The 18,279-nt window shown below is 53.0% G+C and overlaps 1 long non-coding RNA gene across 1 annotated transcript; it reads left to right on the forward strand.

Annotated features, from left to right (window-relative positions):
- Positions 1-9,952: 9,952 nt before the first annotated feature.
- On the forward strand, positions 9,953-16,141 carry LOC138249090 (uncharacterized). Its single transcript, XR_011194710.1, has 2 exons — positions 9,953-10,078; positions 15,820-16,141. It is a non-coding gene; the product is annotated as an uncharacterized lncRNA (long non-coding RNA).
- Positions 16,142-18,279: the final 2,138 nt, after the last annotated feature.

The raw sequence follows: 18,279 nt of genomic DNA on the forward strand, positions 1-18,279 counted from the left end.
TTGTCTGACCTTTTTTTCCATCTGGTTGTAAACGCGTAAACCTTCTGGACCCAAACTATGTACTAAGATTTTCTTCTTCCTGGAAGGCATAAAAGTTGACTCCTTTTCTTCCTCCAATGCTGAAATGAAATTTGTGAAATAGTCTTTGCAGTCTGCCCATTTTAATGATGGTTCGCCTGGTCATCGGAGAAAAGGTACTAATGGTGTAAGACCATAATTTTGAAATGCCATAATGATGATTATGGGGGTCATTCTGACCCTGGCGGTCATGACCGCGGGAGCACCGCCAACAGGCTGGCGGTGCTCCCATGGGCATTCTGACCGCGGCGGTACAGCCGCGGTCAGATACGGGAAACCGGCGGTGTCCCGCCGGTTTCCCGCTGCCCAAGGGAATCCTCCATGGCGGCGCTGCAAGCAGCGCCGGCATGGGGATTCCGACCCCCTTACCGCCAGCCTGGCTCTGGCGGTTTCGACCGCCAGAACCTGGCTGGCCGTAACGGGTGTCGCGGGGCCACTGGGGGCCCCTGCAGTGCCCATGCTACTGGCATGGGCACTGCAGGGGCCCCCTAACAGGGCCCCACCAAGATTTTCAGTGTCTGCCAAGCAGACACTGAAAATCGCGACGGGTGCAACTGCACCCGTCGCACCCCTTCCACTCTGCCGGCTCCATTCGGAGCCGGCATCCTCGTGGAAGGGGGTTTCCCCCTGGGCTGGCGGGCGGCCTTCTGGCGGTTGCCCGCCAGCCCAGGGGGAAACTCAGAATAACCGCGGCGGTCTTTTCACCGCGCAGCGGTATTCTGTCGGTTCCCGCTTGGCAGGCGGCTCCTGCCGCCCGCCAAGCTCAGAATGACCCCCTATATGTGACTTTGGGGGTCATTACAACATTGGCGGTAAAAGCCGCTTACCGCCGTGCAGAAGACCGCCAATACACCGCCACGGCCGCGGAATTCCCACATCTCGGAATCCGACGAAATTCAGACACCCACACAAGTTCGCCACACCAAAGGTCAGTGATAAACTGGCGAAAACAAAACCTCCACCGTCACGCCAAGAGAAACACGCCCATGCTATCACGACCCATGAATCCATGCGGCGGTCTTTCAACCGCGGTATTCCATTGGCGGTACACACCGCCGCGCTCAAAATACACACACATCTCCAAAACACCACCACATTGGACAATTCCAAATACACACACCTGATACACATACAAACACCGCTCCCACACAATCAATACAATATAAAACACACACCCACATCACCCACAAACCCCTACGACCAAAAATTATAGGCGAAGGCGAGAGAGACTGCACTGCATAGACAACCCCACCACACAGAGGCACACAACACCATCACCCACACAACATCCATGCACAAAACACCCCACACCTCTACACATTACCACACTCATCACCACATACACCACCCCACACATCCCCTACACCACCCTATGGCACGGCAAAGACACCCCAGGTTTTCGGAGGAGGAGCTCAGGGTCATGGTGGAGGAAATTGTACGGGTAGAGCCACAGCTATTTGGATCACAGGTGCAGCACACCTCCATAGCTAGGAAGATGGAGCTATGGCGAAGAATCGTGGACAGGGTCAACGCAGTGGGACAGCACCCAAGAAATCGGGAGGACATCAGGAAGAGGTGGAACGACCTACGGGGGAAGGTGTGTTCCGTGGTCTCCAGGCACGACATGGCGGTTCAGCGGACTGGGTGCGGACCCCCACCTCCTCCCCCACAACTAACAACATGGGAGGAGCAGGTCTTGACCATTATGCATCCTGAGGGCCTCAGAGGAGTCGGTGGAGGAATGGACACTGGTAAGTCAAATCTTAACTATCATATCCCCCACCCTACCTGCATGCTATCACATACCCCCACCCTCACCCCCTCCCCTATCACTCCAACTCGTCACATATGTACTACTAACACAAACCACCCATCCCAACACCAAGCCCTACATGACACAACAAAGCATGGTCACCCCTCACTAAAGCATGCCCACTGCACATGCCCATAACACCCCCTAACCATCATCACACAAGCCCCCACACAGGAATGCTAGCACTGGGGTACACGGTCACCCACCCATTGCACACCATGACACACACAGATGCAATAATCATGCTTTTACACCCCTGCAGGACCACTACCTAACGTCACCAGACAGGAGGGTCCAGACATCTCTACCCCACCCACAGAAGAGGCCCACAGTGATGACAGCAGCTCTGGCCAACTGGATCCAGATGACCAGCCCGGACCATCGTGGGCCTCGGGACAGTTGGTTCCCCTCGCACAGGCACAGCTGACCTTCCACCCTCTGGTAACACCAGTAAAGCACCCACCCAGCGGGCCCATACCTCCGTCCCCAGGACACGTCAATCAGCTGTGTGTCCACCACTACAGGAAACCCAGGATAACCCACCACCCCAACAACAACAGGGACCTGGGGGCAGTGGTAGTGGGCACACAGTCCAGGGGACGGAGGCCCAGGAACACAGGGGAACTGGGAGGGCTGCTGTGCGACAGGGGGCGGACAGGCCAAGGGAACCCACTCTCCACGAGGCCCTCTCCTCCATCATGGGAGCATACCACCACTCCCAGGAGATGATGGCTACTGTCCTGGCCAAGTTTCAGGAGCCCCAGCACCTGCAGGAGGAACAGTATTTGGGGTCCAGGGAGGAACTCAGAACCATCAGCTCCGCCCTGGGCACCATCGTAGGGGTGCTGAAGGACATACAGAACACCATGAGGGACACCGTGGCACTCCAAGGGGCCCCTGACACTAGCATGGACGATGAACTGCCCACCACCTCCGCCGGCGCTAGTGGACAGGACGCCCCGCCACAGGACCACCACACCAGCACCCCACCCCCTGCAGACGGAGAACCACCCCGCAAGCGGTCCCTGAGATCCAGGAACAGGACAGAGCACGATGGCAAGACCCCCACCAAGAAATAAGACCACCCTGATTGTCATCCCACTGTCCCACTTTGTAACCCTGTCCATATTGGAACTGCCCAGGCTCCATTTCCTATGCCCATATGGGCAATGCACCTGTGAGACTAATAGACTGGACTCTGCCATGGACATTCCTCCACCATCACCCATCACCATTTAACCACCCCTCCAATAATTAGCACTTCAATAAACACCCTTGAAGCACAAAACAATTTGGAGTCAGTCTGTGATTTTGAAAATGTGTATTAGCTATGACAGTGACAAAATGCATTTTCTAATGTAATGTCAACATACCTATGTCACACATCACAAGTCTATGAAGGATGCAAGCAGATGACACACGTTGGTAAGCACACCTGTGAAACCGTAATGGAAATGTACAACTCAGTTACCAAATACTGCTTGAAATTGACAGACAGGATAAAGGTAGAAGTGTGAAAGTACTTGTAGTAGGAAGGAATGTGTTCTCACCTGTGTGTCACTGGAAATATTGCTGTATGACTGAGTACCTGTTGTCATTGTCTTCTTCCTCTGCTTCCTCCTCATGACTGTCCACAGGCTCCACAGCTGCCACAACACCGTCATCTGGACCATCCTCCTGCAGAAAAGGCACCTGGCGTCGCAAAGCAAGATTGTGAAGCATACAGCAGGCGATGATGATCTGGCACACCTTCTTTGGTGAGTAGAATAGGGAACCACCTGTCATATGGAGGCACCTGAACCTGGCCTTCAGGAGGCCGAAGGTGCGTTCGATCACCCTCCTAGTCTGCCCATTGGCCTCATTGTAGCATTCCTCTGCCCTTGTCCTCGGATTCCTCACTGGGGTCAATAGCCATGACAGGTTGGGGTAACCAGAGTCCCCTAATAGCCACACCCGGTGCCTCTGGAGTTGACCCATCACATAAGAGATGCTGCTATTCCGCAGGATGTAGGCGTCATGCACAGAGCCAGGGAACATAGCATTTACCTGGAGATGTACTGGTCTGCCAAACATACCATCTGTACATTCATGGAATGATAACTCTTCCGGTTCTTGTACACCTGTTCACTCCTGTGGGGGGGGACCAGAGCTACATGGGTCCCATCAATGGCACCTATGAAGTTGGGGATATGTCCAAGGGCATAGAAGTCACCTTTAACAGTAGCCAAATCCTCCACCTGAGGGAAAACGATGTAGCTCCTCATGTGTTTCAGCAGGGCAGACAACACTCTGGACAACACGTTGGAAAACATAGGCTGGGACATCCCTGATGCCATGGCCACTGTTGTTTGAAAATACCCACTTGCTAGGAAATGGAGCACTGATAGCACCTGCACTTGAGGGGGGATTCCTGTGGGATGGCGGATTGCTGACATCAGGTCTGGCTCCAACTGAGTACACAGTTCCTGGATTGTGGCACGGTCAAACCTGTAGGTGATGATTAAATGTCGCTCCTCCATTGTCAACAGGTCCACCAGCGGTCGGTACACCGGAGGATTCCGCCATCTCCTCACATGTCCCAGCTGACGGTGCCTAGGAAGGCCAAAAGCGACCACAGAGTCAAGCAACTCAGAGGTATGTACCCACAGCTACACCGAACACGAAACATAATCCAAAAAGTTGTCTGTATGTGTGTTGAGTCCAGGCCTAGGTATGTGTGACGCAGTTGAAAATGAAGCCATGTGGGCCCCTGAAATGGCGGCTGCCTGACCTCTAAACTGGGACAATGGGATGTGAGGTAACTGCGCTGGCGTTGTACACCGTCGCGGTAGGCGGTCGAAGACCGCTGCGCAATGCTGCATTGGTTAACATTGGACCCTATGGGTCCCAGGAGCCAATGACGAAGTGCGCCGGCGGTGATGATACGCACCGCCACGGATGTCACCGCCGCGGACGTGACCGCCATTTTCTATCTGTTGAATCACTCAATACCTGATCTTCTACAGGAGAGGACCTATACTGCAAGTGCTGCTGTGACCTCGGTCTGGAAGAGACAATGGCACGTGCGTCTGGGGAAAGGGCCCCTGCCTTCACTGCACAGGAGTTGGAGAAGCTCGTGGACGAGGTCCTCCCCCAGTACACGCTACTCTACGGTCCTCCAGACCAACAGGTGAGTACATAGGGTGCAAGTTGTATGGGCTATGCCTGGGTGGAGATGGCTGGTTGTAAGAAGGAAGGGGGCAGAGTTCTGCGAGCATGAAGGACTGTGAATGCATGTGCCACATGGCAAAGGTAGGGATGTGGGCCACTCACTTCGATGGTGCAGTTGGTAATGACTTCTCTTCTTCACCTGTACATGTCATGTAGGTCAGCGCCCACCAGAAGAAGGATATTTGGCGTGCCATCGCCAAGGACGTCCGGACCCTCGGGGTCCACCAGAGACGGAGCACCCACTGCCGTAAAAGATGGGAGGACATTCGCCGCTGGAGCAAGAAGACGGCGGAGGCTCAGCTGGGGATGGCCTCCCAACGTGGGAGGGGGGCCTGTCGCACCATGACCCCCCTGATGTTCCGGATCCTGGCGGTGGCATACCCTGAGTTGGATGGGCGCTTGAGGGCATCACAGCAGACACAAGGGGGTGAGTACACTCTCATTCAGCTGACTTTGCGTGCAGTGGAGGGATCTGGGTGGGGGAGGAGGGCTGTGGGTTTCCCTAGGCGAGGGCGAATTCCGTAGTCTAGGCCCCTCTGTAATGCAGGCCATGTGGCACTCCACCCCACCTCTGTAGAGTGCCAAGTACAGGTATACATGCCCCTGTGTCATCTATGTGTGCAGATGTCCACCGTAGCCATGTAGGCCATATCCCAGGAACTGCATCAGTAGAGCCCAACAGCGCGGCGTAGTGCAGGGGGCTGCTGTGTCTGTATTGTCCGCCAACAGTAGCGGTAAGCCATGCACTCAACCTGTGTTTCTTCTGTCGCCCCCTCCCCCCTTTTTGTGCTCTCCCTGTTCTTTTGTGCATCAGCATCATCAGGCGGAGGTACAGTGGCACCGGAGCACGAGGGGGCTGCATCCCACATGGCCATGGAGGGCCACAGCACGGACTCAGAATACACCAGTGGGACGGAGGGCGAGGGGAGCTTCACGGCGGTCACCGGATCAGCAACCAGCGACACGGACTCGTCCTCCGATGGGAGCTCCCTTGTGGTGGCGGCAACATCTGTGCCCCCCATTTCTACAGGTACAGCCGCCACCCCCCCTACCAGCACCGCCCTCCCAGCAGCCCCTCAGCCTTCGCCCCGTGCCCGCTCACCCAGGAGGGTGGGTATCACCTTTGCCCCAGGCACCTCAGCCCCTGCCCCTGTCACCTCTGCTGCCCTCAGTGAGGAGGCCATTGACCTCCTCAGGTCACTCACTGTTGGGCAGTCTACCATTGTGAATGCCATCCAGGGTGTAGAAAGGGAGTTGCAACACACTAATGCATTCCTGGAGGGCATTCATTCTGGTCAGGCTGCCCATCATCGAACCCTGCAATCTCTGGCCTCAGCACTGATGGCAGCCATTGTCCCTGTGTCTAGCCTCCCCCCTCCAACTTCCTCCACCCAGACCCAATCCCCTGTACCTCTGCCTATCCCAAGCACACCATCAGACCAGCCTGCACACACGTCAACACACAAGGGAAGCTCAGGCAAACATAGGCACCACACATCCCACAGGCACTCACACAAGCATCACCCACATACAGACACAGCAACATCCACTGCCTCCACTGTGTCTCCCTCCTCGTCATCTCCCTCCTCCCTCCCAGTGTCGTTTACACTCTCACCTGCATGCACTACCACTACAGCCACTAGGACACGCACCAGCACACCCACCACCACACCCCACTCACCTGCACTCACCACCGCCACTACCATTTACACGTCCCCTGTGTCCTCTCCCAGTGTGTCTGTGACGCCCCCTCCCAAAGTACACAAACGCGGGCACACACACACCCAAAACCATCCACCTCACGACAGCCTCCAGAACATGCACCTGTACCCAAATCCTCAAAAGTTACACCTCCTACAACCACCTCCTCTTCCTCCACTCCCAGACCCCCTCCAGCTACCCGTCCCAGTGTTCGTCAGAAACTTTTCCTGAGCAACGTTGACCTCTTTCCCACCCCCCCCACCCCCAATTCATAGGTCCCGTACTAGCACCTCAGCCAAAAATCTCCGGTACCAGTGGTGCCTGTCAGAGGTATGTGGAGTGCACCGGGCACCAGGGCAGCCAGTGTGACACGGAGCCAAAGCACAGCCAGTCCCCCCCCCTGTGAAGCACCAGAAGTTGGACAGTGTCCGGCGGGATAGGGGGAAGACTCCAGCCGGCAAAGCCGCTCACAAGGGTCCCGGGGGGAGTGTTGACTCAGCTGTGACTCCTCCCAAGGTGGGGCAGGGGCAGAAGAAAGCACCAAAGTCTGGGAAGAGCAGCACGGCGGAGAAGGCCGCCATCATCCCCGCTGCCCAGGAGGCCACCGCCAGCCCGATCGTCACTGGTCAGGAGACCACCGCCAGAGTCAGTGCCCAGGAGGGCAGTCCCATCGTCACTGGTCAGGAGACCACCGCCAGAGTCAGTGCCCAGGAGGGCAGTCCCATCGTCACTGGTCAGGAGACCACCGCCAGAGTCAGTGCCCAGGAGGGCCCCGGCAGCCACAGCCCCGCTGGGCAATGAGGGACCGCCAAGGCAAACACCGCTGCACAGGTCAGAGACAGCAAAGTCAAGCACCGCTGAACAGGGCAAGCACCGCTGCACAGGTCAGAGACAGCAAAGTCAAGCACCACTGAACAGGGCAAAGACCGCTGAACAGGGCAAAGACCGCCATGGCAAGCACCGCTGAACAGGTCAGAAACTGCAAAGTCAAGCACCGCTGAACAGGGCAAAGACTGCCATGGCAAGCACCGCTGAACAGGGCAAGCACAGCTGAACAGGGCAAAGACCGCCATGGCAAGCACCGCTGAACAGGTCAGAAACTGCAAACTCAAGCACCGCTGAACAGGGCAAAGACCGCCATGGCAAGCACCGCTGAACAGGGCAAGCACCGCTGAACAGGGCAAAGACCGCCATGGCAAGCACCGCTGAACAGGGCAAACACCGCCAAGTCAAGCACCGGTAGCCCATGTGCGGCAGGGGCAGTGACGGAACTGGGACCGTCACGGGGAGAGTGATGCACTCTGGGCACCAGTCCCCCTCCAGAACCAGTGGAGAACAGCATCCACTACCTCAGTCCTTAACAGGATGAAGCACTCTGGGCACCATTCCCCCTCCAGAACCAGTGGAGAACAGCATCCACTACCTCTGTCCTTAACAGGATGAAGCACTCTGGGCACCAGTCCCCCTCCAGAACCAGTGGAGACTGTCATCCACTTGAGAGACTGTGGCTTTGCACTCCCCAGGATGGTACAGTGGGCAAACCACCCACTGAAAAGACCTGTGAGACTGTGGCTTTGCACTCCCCAGGATAAAGCAGTGGGTAAACCACCCACTGAAAAGACTTGTGAGACTGTGGCTTTGCACTCCCCAGGATGGTACAGTGGGCAAACCACCCACTGAAAAGACTTGTGAGACTGTGGCTTTGCACTCCCCAGGATGGTACAGTGGGCCAACCACCCACTGAAAAGACTTGTGAGACTGTTGCTTTGCACTGCCCAGGATAAAGCAGTGGGCAAACCACCCCCTGAAAAGACTTGTGAGACTGTGGCTTTGCACTCCCCAGGATGGTACAGTGGGCAACCCACCCACTGTAGAGACTTGTGAGACTGTGGCTTTGCACTCCCCAGGATGTTACAGTGGGCAACCCACCCACTGTAGAGACTTGAGAGACTGTGGCTTTGTACTCCCCAGGATACATCAATGGGCATGGAGCCCCGTCGTGGATCTGGCGTGGTGCTGTCATCCGGCTGAGGTGCCCCCCCTTCCCTTCCCCTGAGGTGCCTGTTGTATTTCGATCTGATGCCCCAGCAGTGTTCTCTCCGTTTCTGGTCAGGTATCGTGTGTGGGCCTCGCCCATGCATTTTGGGCCCAGTGGTCCACGGACATTGAATGGTGCATACCTGCACTACTAATCGTGATGTATATTTTGTTGAATGTGTATATATATCTGTATATATTAGCTTACTGTATTTTGATACATTACAATGGTTGAACTCATTTCCTTTTGTCTTTGCATTCTTCCTGGGGGGTAGGGGGTTGTTACTGTGATGTTTGGATATGCATTGGTGTGTGTGTTGTAGTGGGTGAGGGTCGAGGTGGGGGTGGGGGTGTTGCGTGTGTGTGTCCCTGACTTTTGCCTCCCCCCCCCTATGTCGTAGGAGCAGTACTCACCGTTGTCTTCGGCGCCGGCGTTGCTGATGATCGTAGAGGAGCAGAAAGACTATCGCAGGGAGTATTTGGAGTTCCGGCTCCATGGTGCCCTCCTTCTTTGTGGAGTGTGTTGAGGTGAGCGTTTTCCCATTGAAATGGCTGTTTCCGCCGTGTTTTTATCCACGGTGAATCCGCCCCGGAAAAGGTGGCGGATTGGTAGGTCGTGATACTGTGGGCGGTACTTTGTCTCCCGCCTGTCTGTTGGCGGTGACCGCCGCTCTGCTTGTCTGTACCGGCGTGGCAGTCGGAGTGTTAAAGTGGCTGTCTTTGATGGCGGTTTTCGCCGCGGTCATAATTCCCTTTTTTTCCCGCCGGCCTGTTTGCGGTCTTACCGCAGCTTTAACACCGTCCGCCAGGGTTGTAATGACCCCCTATATGTGCAATATATATATATATATATATATATATATATATATATATATACATATTTCCTAATTGTATCATGAAAATGTCACATTAAAAGTACATGTAATTGAATTTACACTCTTGTTAAAATGGTGTGTGCATCACTGAAACGTGCTCCAGTTTCAAGTTCCGAATGTGTTCCGAATTTGGAAAAATGAAGTATTTCTGATGCGTGACACACTCAAAATGGCGATCGCTGCTGTTCACTCATAAGTCTCACGTACTAGTGCTGTACGCCTTCGTGTCACAGCCTGACTTCTTCCTGTTCCTGTGCTCAACGATACTCGCAACAGTTTCCTCCCCTGTGCTTCAGTTTGCCAGCACACGCAGCAATTTCCTCATTAGTGTTTCAATCGCGCTCGTGCACAAGTACACTTGGAGGTGAGTTCCTTTTAAATTATTGCCATCACCCAATAAATCTAACACTACCAATGTTACCTGGCAATGTTGAAGGCACGGTTAAACTTCCATCTCCCTGACACGCTGTCCTGCTCTGCCTGCTCTCCACCGTTAGGACAGCTCCGATCGTTGAAAAGAGGCACAGCTTCTCGATGAGTCTGTAGTACTCCGCTTGTTGTCAAATTGTAGAAGCAGTTCACCTTCACATGTTTTGTTAAGTAAATGATTTATTGAAGAACAGGCACGAAATACATCTCATCTACATCTCCTCCACCAACTGTCACCACCCACACCTCCACCTCCCTCCAATTCCAGAATCCCGAAGTCTCGTATTCTTGCAGTACCTTGGATACCACACTCACAATGCTCTAAATGTATAGACTGTATCTCTAATCTTTCAACGCCGAAACCAGTAGCATTATCTCTCCAGGTGACCTCCGTAAAGGCAGCACGTTTATGCGCAAGCTAAACTAAGCATTGATAAGCCCATTGTGAACACCCCAGGTGTGACACATCCAATTAATCATGCAGAATAGTTCAAAGGAAATTCTATGTCAGGACCAGAGGCTCAGATTATGCTTCTCTTTCTTTTTTATGCTTCTCTTTCTTTACTACTCAAAATATCAGCAGCCAATCAAAACACAAACTACATTTCCCAAAAGTCATTGCAGAAAAATGTTCACCAGTCAACAGCCCCTTAATCTTATTAGAGTCCACAAACATTCTGGAACCTCCTCTTTCTTTGCTGCTCCTCAACGAGTTAACTACTTTTCTTCCCTTCTCATTTTGGGACGTTTGCCTTTTGTTAAGGGGGCGCGCGCGTGTTTTTGCTGTAGCGCCGGCGTTGCTTACATTCTGTGGCTCTTATCGTTTGCCGATTGGAGCGGAATCCCGTTTTCGGGAGCTTCCGCTCTTGCATCATTTCCCTGTGGGTTTCCTTTTCAGGTTGGCCCCTTGCAGCCGATTAGCGCGTTGCGCTCGACCGGTACCTTTCACTAGTGCGGCCTGAGTCAGAGAGCACGACGGTGCATGTAGCCCAAATCCTACTAGTTCGTAGAAATCACACGTTTCTGCCATTCCTGACGTGTTTGTCATCGGCAGTCCACGCCTGGCTGAAATAATTGAGCTTTGCCCTGCATTTTAGCGGTGTGCACGCTGCAAATTCTATTGTTTGTCTCTCTCTTACGCCCCTTTCTATTATTGGAGGGGCTGCAATAATTATATTACTGGTGTGCCGAGGAGCCTTATTGGACGTGTCCTTCTTGCACTTGCGGTTGGCTCCCCCCTTCCTTTGTTTCAGTGTCCAGACTGAATTTTTCAAAGTTTGCTGTAGCAATTTGGTGTGATCATGACCGAGTGGCTGCCTTTCGAGGAGGAGGAAATGGGGCATGGTTTTGAGGAGGCCCTCGGTCCCCAGTTGGGAGCAGGTTTGTCTGAGGTAATTAATGCCTCAGTACAACAGTCTCTGAGCAGGGCGCTGGCGGTGTCCGTACCGCAGAGGATTAACCAAGCTGTTCTCGCAGCACTCAAGTCCATCACTCAACAATTTGAATCTTTTTATCAAAAAACAAGGGTTGGGCCCCTTGCCAGAGGATAAGGTGATGGAAAAAGGCCCTGTGGCGGCAGCTACTCCCCAGACCTCTTCTTGGCCGCATGATGGCGTCTTGTCAGCGTTGGCTAAGGCTTCCTCTGACCATGTATATTGTTCCCTGCCGTCAACATCCAAGAGCTCTTTTCTAGAGGCAGCAGATTCGTCTGACTCGGACTCAGCCTCCTCTAGGTCCTCTCATTCTAGCAGTATCTTGCGTAAGCGCAAGAGAGCTCGGAAAGCCGGCTCTTCTCAGGTCAAGGAGAGGTCTCAGTCGCCCTCTAACCCATTCCAATTAAATCCAGAGGACATTATCCACCCTCGGTCATCGGATTGGGCCCCAGTGCAGGCCGTGGCAGATTACCTCCACGACAAACTGAGGAAGGGTTTCAACAAGGAGGTCCGGAATAGATTGCGGGCTGAGTGCCCTAGGCCGGAGATTCCGGATAAGGCGGCGGAGACGCCAGATATAGATCCCAGCATGCTTAAAAAATTCGCCAAGGACCCCAAGAAAGGTATTGACAGGGCCTGGCGCTCATGCCAGGACAAACTTTTGGATCTTGCGGATCTCTTGGCCAAAATATTGGAAATGGCCCTGAGGGCTAAAGAGTCTGGTGAACCTATTGATCCTCACACCCTGGCTGAGTGGACTCAGAGGGCGATATGTTTGTTAGGGAATGCTAATTGCACTATTTCAACTGAGCGGCAGAAATCACTTCTCATGAGAATTGATTCGACCTTGACGGTGGCGGATGCAGGCCCCCTGGCAGACGGTCGTCTTTTTGGCGACAAGTTCGTCAAAGATATTGACAAGTATGTTACTACGTTCACGACTCTGGATAAGGCACAGGCGAACCTTAAAAAGGTCTTTCAATCTGGTGTTTTTGGCCGGGCTGGACAAGGTAGGGGCCGCTCATCAGGCCGTCCAACCTTCCAAGGCTCCTAACGTGGCTCCTTTGGGGGCCAGGACTATAGCAGAGGAGGTGCTTTCTTCTCCACACGCTCCCGATTCATTCGGCGGCTTGGCCAATGAGGCGGTGCCAGATCTAACTCCCAGTCAAGTTTGACTGCAGGTGAGAATTCAAGACGGTTCTTTCATTCAGTTGGGGGGTTGTGTTCAGTTTTTCCTCCACAATTGGTCTCGTGTGACTCAGGATGCATGGTTGTTACAAACAGTACATGGTTTTTGTCTGGAGTTTTATCAGACTCCGCTGCAGGAGAGTATCCCTCCTCCTCTCCATTTTTCCCGACAAGACGCCAGCGTCACAGACTCCGAGATTCAGGAACTGCTCCAGAAGAGAGCCATCGCTTTTTGCGGTCCCTATCCTTCGGGTTTCTGCAGCAATATTTTACTAGTTCAGAAAAGAGGAGGAGGTCACCGTTTGGTCATAAATCTTCAAGACTTCAATGCTTTTATCGTTTACCGGCATTTCGAAATGGAGGGTCTTCATCTTTTACCAGACCTCCTTCAGCCGGGAGACTGGCTGATGCGTCTGGATCTCAAAGATGCCTATTTAACGATTCCCATCTGGCATCCTCACAGGTGTTTCCTCCAGTTCAGGTGGAGGGACACTTGGATAGAGTACTTGGTCCTTCCCTTCGGGCTCTCATCAGCGCCTTGGTGTTTTACCAAGCTGCTCAGGCCGGTAGTGGCATTTCTGAGGGAGAAAGGGATTCGCTTGATCGTTTATCTAGACGATATTCTGATCATGGCGCAATCCCAGGAGCTGCTGAGACAACACGGGCTCACAACCGTAGCTCTTCTTCAGGATCTCGGTTTGTCATAAACAACAAGAAGTCGGTCCTGGTACCTTCCAAGACTGTAGAATTCTTAGGTTTTCTGATAGACTCCGATAAATCACTTTTAGTTCTTCCCAAGGCCAAGCTTCGGGCCATCAAGAAGGAGCTTCGGGTGGCCTTAGCCAGGACGTCATTGTCCCTGAGAAAGATCGCTCAGATTGTGGAGCTGCTGGCATCCTCAATCCAAGTGATCTTTCCAGGTCCCCTCCATTACAGAGCGTTACAGAGACTCAAGATACGTCATCTCCAGTGGGGCATGACATATTCGGACTTGGTTCCTCTGACGGAGGAAGTCCGTTCGGAGCTCAACTGGTGGTTGTCCCAAGTCGACGTGTGGAATGGCAGAGCCATCTTCAGCTCCCAGCCCGAGACGGTGATAGAGTCGGATGCCAGTCTTTGGGGCTGGGGCGTGAGATGCGGGGACATCTCAACGGGGAGGAGATGGTCCTCGCAAGAACTTCAGTTGCATATTAATTGCCTGGAGTTATTAGTGGGTTCTTTTGCACTAAAGACTCTTTTGCCCAAGAGAGTTTCGTGTTTCATTCTGCTTCGGATGTACAATGTGGCGGCAGTCAGATATATCAACAAGCTGGGGGGCACGCGATCGCCTATCCTAGCGGAGATAGTCAAGGATTTTTGGCATTACTGTTTGGAACATCGCCTGCAGGTGAAGGCGGAGTATCTGACGGCTCAGATCAATGTGGTAGCGGATTGGAATTCCCGTTATCTCATGGATTACAGCAACTGGAGGCTTCTGCCTCAGTTATTTCTGCTGACTCAGCAACTGTGGGGGTCAATGCAGAATAGATCTGTTTCCCTCTCGCCTAAACAAACAGTTACCAGAGTTTTTCAGTTGGAGGCCGGATCCGTTGGCGAGAGCAACGGATGCGTTCCTTCAGGATTGGGCAGGGTCCCTCAATTATGCCTTTCCTCCATTAGCCCTGATTCTGAGGGTGGCGTCGCAGATCAAACGTCAGAAAGCAGAGGGGATATTGATTATTACTCTCTGGAGGGCGCAGCCGTGGTTCCCGCTGCTGTTGGAGCTGGCGTGCGACTCTCCTCTTCTTTTTCCTTGGTCGCCGGACAGTTGCAGCTGATGGCCTGGAGGCTTTCAGGCAACAGTGGCACTTGCCAGGCATTTCGCAATCGGCTCAGAAGTTTATCGGTGGGGCTTGGGTGCGCTCCACTAGAAAGAGGTATCTCTCCGCTTGGAGAATCTGGAGCAGTTGGTGCCTGGAAAGGTGTTTGGATCCTGTGACATCCGAGCTTGTCCACATTGTGAATTTTTTATCGCAGAAAGCTGTCGATGGATTGACCTACAGGTCGGTAAATCATTTTCGTTCAGCTATTTCTGCAGGCCATGTCAAGGTGGATGGAGTTTCGGTAGGTATGCCTCCGGTAGTGGTTAAGCGTTTAAAGGGTGTGAGGGTTTCTAACCCTCCGTCTTCCAAGTATGCATTCCTTTGGGATGTGAATTTGGTTCTCCATTTGTTCGAGAGATGGCCGGATAACTCTGACTTATCTAGGAAACAGTTATCAGCAAAGCTGGCCATGCTGCCATGCCTAGCAGCTTGTCGACGTTCTTCGGATGTGGTAGCCTTGGATCTTGCAGGTAGAGTTTTTACACCTGAGGGTGTCTCTTTTTCCATTTCAAGAAGAACAAAAACAATGTCTACCTGTATCAAATACTTTGCTTTTCCATTTTCTAAAATGTTGTGTGTTGTTCCTTGTTTAAAAGAATATGAGCAATGTACTAGATCTCTTAGGCAGAGTCTGACAGGCCAATTCTTGATTTCTCTTTGAAAACCTTTTAAGCCTGTAGCTGCGGCTACCATTGGCAGAGGATTGCGTTTTGTAATGGCTGAAGCGGGAATTGATACGCAAGTATTTGGTGCGCACTCGGTTAGGGGCGCAATGGCTTCCAAATCTGTAGGTCTGGGTCTGTCAGTGCTGGATATTTTGAAATCAGCAGAATGGCCCTCAGATTCTACTTTCTAACAGTTTTATTACAAACCTGTGGGTGATTTTGCATCTAGAGTGTTTCAAGCAGCTTTGAACTAGCATAATCTGAGCCTCCGGTCCTGACATAGAATGAAAAATTTGCTAGCATTCGCGCCAAGAATTTTCAGTTCTATTAAGGACACGGAGGCAAAGATGATCCCTTGCAAGGGTTGTGTTTGTTTGGACAACCATTTTGTTAAGTGCAGTCTCTTTTGGGATGTATTTTTCATGTTCACTCCTGAATTATATTGCTGTTATATAGATGAGCCTGTTATTGCTACTATTATTATTATTATTATTATTATTATTATTATTATCTTTCTTTTCTGCCTAGGATCGGAGCAAAAAGCGGAGTAATACGGAGTTCCAGCGTGCAGCATTTGGATCGTTTGCTGGAGGAATGTTTGTCGTCAGTCAGCTGTTATTTTTCCTGGGCATTCTTTCAACTTCTTGATTATGAACTCTTATTATCCGGTTCGTGAAGCAAATAAAGAGGAGGTTCCAGAATGTTTGTGGACTCTAATATGATTAAGGGGCTGTTGATTGGTGGACATTTTTCTGCAATGACTTTTGGGAAATGTAGTTTGTGTTTTGATTAGCTGCTGATATTTTGAGTAGTAAAGAAAGAGAAGCATAAAAAAGAAAGAGAAGCATAATCTTCGCCTCCGTGTCCTTAATAGAATTGAAAATTCTTGGTGCGAATGCTAGCACATTTTTCACTCCTGAACAGAAAATCTAAACCAAAAAATAAACAACAAAGAAGTACGTAAACCAGTGAATTAGATCAAACTAAATCATGCACATAAAAACTTCAAAATACTGAAACGTATTTTAAAGCACAAAGGGGGTCATTCCAACCCTGGCGGTCGGTGTTAAAGAGGCGGCCAACCCGCCAACAGGCAGGCGGTAAAAAAAATGGAATTCTGACCCTGGCGGAAACCGCCAACAGAGACCGCCACTTTAACACTCCAACTGCCACGGCGGGACAAACAAACAGCGCGGCGGTCACCGCCAACAGACAGGCGGGAGACAATGTACCGCCCACCCTATCACAACCCACCAATCCACCACTTTTTCCGGGGCGGTAGCCCCACCGATAAAAACACGGCGGAAACAGCCAATACGAACGGAAAACGCTCACCTCTACACACTCCACAAGGAATCTGGACAGCATGGAACCCGAACTACACATCCTACCAGCTATTGTCTTCCTGCTCCTCTACCAGGAGCACGAACGCCGGCGCAGAAGACAACGGTGAGTACTGCACCTACGACACAGAGGAGGGGGAGGCAAAAAATTACGGGGACACACATACGCGACACACCCACCCACACCCTCACCCACAACTACATACACATCAATGCAAAGCAACAACTCAGAGTGACACCCCCAAACCCCCCGGAAGAATGCAAAGACAAAAAAAAAAAGATCATGAAATTTGAAGTATATTGTACGGCTAAGTAAAAAAATATATCAGACATCTATAACTATATATACAAATGTAAATTGTCCTGTCCAAATTGGGTATCAGCCATTGTTCGTGGGCCAATGGGCCTAAACACATGGGCAAAGCCCACACAGGATACCCAACTCCAATGGAGAGAACACTGCAGGGGCATCAGATAGCAAAACTACAGGCACCTCAGGGGGAAGGGAAGGGGGGGCACCTCAGCCAGATGAGTCCACGACGCCAGATCCACGAGGGGCCTCAATCCTGGGGAGTGCAAAGCCACAGTCTCACAAGTCTCTACAGTGGGTGGATTGCCCACTGTGCCATCCTGGGGAGTGCAAAGCCACAGTCTCACAAGTCTCTACAGTGGGTGGATTGCCCACTGTGCCATCCTGGGGAGTGCAAAGCCACAGTCTCACAAGTGGATTACAGACTCCACTGGTTCTGAGGAGGCATGGTGCCCAGAGTGCTTCGTGCAGCCCTGCCTGACACAGATGCGGGCCTGCCCCTTCTGCCAATGGGCCAGCGGTGCTTGAGACGGCGGTGCCCAGCGGAGCGGTGCTTGAGTTGAAGGGCCCAGCGGAGCAGTGCTTGAGATGAAGGGCCCAGTGGAGCGGTGCTTGAGTTGAAGGGCCCAGCGGAGCGGTGCAGAGACGGCGGTGCCCAGCAGAGCGGTGCTTGAGTTGAAGGGCCCAGCGGAGCGGTGCAGAGACGGCGGTGCCCAGCGGAGCGGTGCTTGAGATGAAGGGCCCAGCGGAGCGGTGCAGAGACGGCGGTGCCCAGCGGAGCGGTGCTTGAGTTGAAGGGCCCAGCGGAACGGTGCAGAGACGGCGGTGCCCAGCGGAGCGGTGCTTGAGATGAAGGGCCCAGCGGAGCGGTGCAGAGACGGCGGTGCCCAGCGGAGCGGTGCTTGAGTTGAAGGGCCCAGCGGAGCGGTGCAGAGACGGCGGTGCCCAGCGGAGCGGTGCTTGAGTTGAAGGGCCCAGCGGAGCGGTGCAGAGACGGCGGTGCCCAGCGGAGCGGTGCTTGAGTTGAAGGGCCCAGCGGAGCGGTGCTTGAGTTGAAGGGCCGAGCGGAGCGGTGCAGAGACGGCGGAGCGGTGCTTGAGTTGAAGGGCCCAGCGGAGCGGTGCAGAGACGGCGGTGCCCAGCGGAGCGGTGCTTGAGTTGAAGGGCCCAGCGGAGCGGTGCAGAGACGGCGGTGCCCAGCGGAGCGGTGCTTGACTTGAAGGGCCCTGTTCAGCAGTTCTTGAGACGGCGGGGCCCTGTTCAGCGGTTCTTGACTTGAAGGGCCCTGTTCAGCGGTGCTTGACTTGAAGGGCCCTGTTCAGCGGTTCTTGACTT

The sequence above is a fragment of the Pleurodeles waltl genome, chromosome 8 (assembly GCF_031143425.1).
Source record: "Pleurodeles waltl isolate 20211129_DDA chromosome 8, aPleWal1.hap1.20221129, whole genome shotgun sequence".
Lineage (NCBI taxonomy): Eukaryota > Metazoa > Chordata > Amphibia > Caudata > Salamandridae > Pleurodeles > Pleurodeles waltl.